Below are 5,500 nucleotides of genomic sequence, written 5' to 3'. Positions count from 1 at the left end.
GGGGGAGGAGGAGGAGATTCTTGACAAGATGAATTGACACGATGGCCACAGCAATGAGCTCAAACATGAGAACGATCATGCGGATGGACCAAGCAGTGTTTCTTTCTGGTGTACATAGGGTCTCTGTTCATTGAAACGAACCCCCAAGCGATCTAACAACATGTTGTGCTATAGGAACCTGTTGTTATTCTATGTTTGGTGGAAAGCATATATTTGGTATCCCTTAAAAAATTAGAAACAACAAAGCCCACATGGAAGAAGTACACCAGCCTGTGTGACCATGAGGTGTCGAAGGGATCAGGTATCAAGCATCAAAGAACAAAACATCATATCATTGTAAATGAGGGGGAGTCCAGAGTGGAGACCCAAAGCCCATCTGTAGGCAACTGGACACCCCCTTACTGAAGGGTTGCAGGGAGGAGACGAGCCAGTCAGTGTGCAGGGTAGCAATGATGAAGCATACAACTTTCCTCTAGTTCTTAAATGCTTCCTCCCCCCAACTATCATGTACCCAATTCTATCTTACAAATCTGGCTAGATCAGAGCATGCACACTGGTACAGATAGGAACAGGAAACACAGGGAATCCAGGACAGATGATCCCTTCAGGACCGGTGGTGAGAGTGGTGATACCAGGAGGGTGGAGGGAAGGTGGGGTAGACAGGGGGAACTGATTACAAGGATCTACATATAACCTCCTCCCTGGGGGATGGACAACAGAAAAGTGGGTGAAGGTAGATGTTGGACAGCGTAAGGTATGACAAAATACTAATAATTAATCAATTATTAAGGGTTCAAGAGGGAGAGAGTGGGAGGGAGGGGGAAAATGAGGTGCTTATACCAAGGGCTCAAGTAGAAAGCAAATGTTTTGAGAATGAGGATGGAAACAAATGTACAAAAGCGCTTGACACAATGGATGAATGATGGATTGTAATGAGTTGGATAAGCCCCCAATAAAATGATTAAGAAAAATTAGAAATAGTTTCAGCAGCAACTAACATCAATAACTACAATGACAAAAAGAAATAGGCCTAAAATCAGCTAGATTTTTTTTTTTTAGAATTAGATTTTTTAAAGGACATTAACATTGCAAAACTGTGTCTTTGTGAGTTTTAGGTGCTGTCCAGTAGACTATCATTCACAGCGACGCCACACGCAGTGGAAGGAAACACTGGCTGATCAGTGTCGGCCTCCGACTGCTGCTATGTCGGAGCCCCTTGTTGAGTCCACTATGTCAATCGTCTCAGTGAGGATCTTTTTCAAAGCCCACCTACATCACCGAACATACTGTCCCCTCCAAGAATAAGTCTTTACTGATAACATGGCCATAGTATGTGACAATTTCATTCTGATGGATTTGTTTTCATTTTATTCAGTTTAAACCCGAACTTGCATATGAGCAATCAATGGTCGGGTCCACAATTGGCCCCTCTCCTTGTATTAGCAAATGACATTGAGATTCTCCATTCTCTTCTCACAAATTGAGTCAATTTAATTCATGTGTGTTCTGTCTTGTGAGGTCCACATGTACAGTTACGATTTATGCTGAAAGGGGGTATTAGCAATGAAGAAGCAGTTGGTTTTTCAGAATTCTTTCATGTGATCTCTAACTTAATTTCTAATATCAAGGCCATACTACCCAAATATTGGTCCTCTTTGTTTCTAATTCAGAATACCAATCCCCAGTAATAATCAATGCATCTTGATGCTGTTTTATCAGTTTCAGTCTGAAGTACTTTGTAGACTTCTTCAATGTCTTCATCATTAGCTTTATTACGTGATATGTAAATTTGAATAATGGCTGTACTAACTGGTGATGTTATCCTACCGTAGACAGCACTGAACTTCAGGATAACTCTTTAAATATTCTACTTGATGAATTTGATGCCATTCTGCTTGAATTTGTCATTTCTGGCATAATAAACCATATGATAGCTTCATTGAAAATGACAAATACAATTTTGAATTCCAAAATTTCAATTCACTAATGTCTAGATATGTTAGTTACATAATCTGGTGTCAATTAGGGACCTGAGAGGATTGAGAGTGAAGGGATGGAGTCTAGTCTGTCAATCAGGTCATAGCCAATGAGACCTCTGTGTGGGCATGGCCTTCTCCTGAGAATTCTGGGAACTCCTGTATTTCCTCCTTGGAGGCAGGAGACACTTTCTCTGGGCTCAGTCCCTGATGTGCACTCTACTGACAAGACACATGGCACTACGCTGATAGATCCCATGCCCTGGGAACTGGAGGAGCCTTATGGAGACCCCTGCCAGCACTGAGATGCTTCTATTGCCATTGGATGCATAAAACTTTGCACCCTCTGGCCTGTGATCTTCCTGAATTTGGCATCATTGCATGCGTTTCATGAGTCTGAAGAGGACTTTACAGGTTGGCATCAGACATATGGGCTAATATCTGACCTGTGGATTTGACGTGGACTGGGATATATTCTCAATATATAAAACTGCTCTCGTATATAAAATTCTTTCTTCTACACATCTGCATGTTTATGAATTTGTTTCTCTAGTCTACCCAGACTATCACAAGATATCAGTCTTTATGTGTTCCATTTCATTTTTGACCACTTCCACGTTTCCTATATTCAGACTTTATGCTTTCCCCATTCTGATTCTTAATGGATGTTTGCAGTGTTTCCCCTGCTTTCATTCTGATTATGCTACATCAGCAATGAAAGCGTTGAAAGCTCTGCTCCACCCACCACTCTACTTAGAGGAGGTAGCTCTTCCCTTGTCGTATTCGAAGTGTCTTCCCATCGGAGGGCTTATCCCCCAGCATTCCGTGAGCCCATGTTTTCCTTCCGTTCATAAGGCGTTCAGTAGTTAATCGCTCAGAAGTGGACTGCCTCTTCCTTCTTCCTAGACTGTGTTATCTCCGGAAGCTCTGCTACACCTGCTCCCCACAGGTGATCCTGCTGCTGTTTGAAACACAGGGGGCATAGCTTCTAGCATCCCAGTGACATGCAAACCACCACAAAATGCCAAATTTACAGGTGAGTAGTGCAAAACGTTTGTCGATGTTATTGGAAAATGAATGATGCATTAAGGAAAATACTACAGAACCATTTTTCTGCGGTGGTTTCCATCAGATTTCGTTTAGAGTGTGGAACGGACACCCTCCAGTATATCTGGCTCAATATTTACACTGTGTTTCCTATTGGGAGTCGGAACAGCAATGCCAGTTCCGGTGCCTATTACTGTGGTGTGACATTGACAGATTACTTAGCCTCTTACACCCTCACTGACTTATCTCTAAAATAGTGGTGATTGACACTGCTCCTCAGGGTTCTTGTGAGGAATAAAAGCAACTCAAATATTGGCTGCCCTGTTAAATGCTGCTGTCGCTATTTTCCTGGCCCTTCACTCCCTTTCCTGGACATTATGATTGCGGGTGGCCCACACTATACACGTTTACCAGGCAGACGTCATTAGTACACTGGTAAGATGAATCAGAGTGCAAAGGAAAGAAGTTCAGCTGTTTTCTTTTTCAGTTTAGTATATTAATCTTAATATATTGGCAATCTATCCCTGAAAAATACATGTGGTTCTTCCTTTTTTAAAGTCGTCTCACTTCTCTGCCAAGGGATCAGTTGGCAGAGGGCAAAAAAGTACAGCACGGGCAACATAGGGAACGATCGAGTACTGTCGAATTACCAAAGATGCTTACAAAAATCAGTCTTAACATCCTGGTGATCCTGGAACGCGGCTTCGCCAAGTGGATTCTTGCACATAGTTAGTCCATCTAGCTTGGACTTCCCGAGGCCCTCTAGCTGGTTTTAATGGCAGTAGTTTCAGGCTAGTCTGAGCAAGACTTATACTTTCATTGGCAACCTAAAGTTATTCAGGCCACTAAAGCTATTCAGAGGGAACCGCATCTAAATGAGTGAAGGTCCTTGCCAGGGTTTCTTAACAGCTCACACAGAGGCCCTGCGCTGAAATGAGCAAACTCCATCGGTTAACAACAAGAAAACAACAAGAAAAGACAACTTCAGATGCTTGCCAGGGAGTGGAATTCAAGTCCCAGTGACTCTGTAGGACAGAACCGAAGTGCCTCACTGGGTTCCAACACTGTCAACCTTTATGGGAAGAGAGCTCCACACCTTTCTCCCAAGGTGGGCTGGTGTGTTCAAATCATTGACCATTTTCCTTTCCCTCTTTTTGTATCTTGATATTTTATCTTGATAATGTTCTTATGTCATTATGGCCAGCCCTATTGGATTACTCTCTGAGTCATAAACAAACCCTCACTGGGTTAAGCAGCTGAAAACTAGAGTGTTTTCATGATCTCTGCGAACTGTTTGTTGTCAACATCTAGTTGAAAAAAAGAGTATTCTGATTATTTGAAGCATAATCATTCAGTAAAGAAATTTTTAGGACCATTAAAGATAAAACTCAGGTATTATCTCATTGTGGGTATAAAAAATAGGATGATATCAACCTTCTACAGATATGATATACCCTTTTGGAATTATTTGTTAAAAATGCATACAAGTACATGTGTATGTATATATGCAAATATATTCATGTATATACACATATATAAATATGCATACATATCTAAATGTCCATCTAAAATGTAATATAGATATATGTCCTATAGATAGATAGATAGATAGATAGATAGATAGATAGATAGATAGATAGATAGATAGATAGATGGATAGGTATACATGCTGTGATATTTAGATGGTTCTATGTCAACTTGAGTATGTAGGAAAGTGGAGGGGTGGAATTCAACCTGTCAATCAAGGAGGCCTGATGATTCCTTTTTTGGGGTATGAACTTCTTATAAGGAAAGAAAAATAGGAACCTCTCTCTCTCTCTCTCTCTCTCTCCCTCTCTTTCTGCCCCTCCACCTTTCTGGTTACTGGGACTCTCCCTCCAAGAACTGTCCCTCCTGGGCTCCCTACCCTGAGAGTTGTTGATGGCCAGGCATGTTTTCGTCAGTCTTGGATCCGCTGGATTCTGGACCCACTGGCCTGTGATCTCCCTGCTTCGCACTCCAGACACATGAGCCTGAAGAGGGACTGATGGCTACATAGGTCCACATGGAAGAAGCACACCAGCCTGTGTGATCATGAGGGGTCGATGGGATCAGGTGTCAGGCAGCTAAGGCCCAGAACAAAATCATATCCAATGTGAATTGGGGGAGAAAAGGGAGATGGAGTGGAGACCCAATGCCCACCTGTAGACAATTGAATTGAACATCCCCTCACAGAGGGGTCACAGGGAAGAGATGAACCAGTCAGGGGGAAGTATAACACTGATGAAACACACAACTTTCCTCTAGATCTTTGGTGCTTCCTTCCCTCCCTCAATTCTACCTTACAAATTGGATTAGACCAGAACACGCACACAGCTACAGATAAGAGCCCGCTACACAGGGAATCCAGGATAGATAAACCCCTCAGGGCCAACAAGGAGAATAGAAATACCAGGAGGATTAGGGGAGGGTGTGGGGAGAAAGAGGGAATCAATCAC

Source organism: Echinops telfairi, unplaced genomic scaffold (genome assembly GCF_000313985.2).
Source record: "Echinops telfairi isolate 266 unplaced genomic scaffold, ASM31398v2 ScPeMD7_1;HRSCAF=3_0, whole genome shotgun sequence".
NCBI lineage: Eukaryota > Metazoa > Chordata > Mammalia > Afrosoricida > Tenrecidae > Echinops > Echinops telfairi.
Note: the sequence above shows the minus strand (reverse complement) of the source record.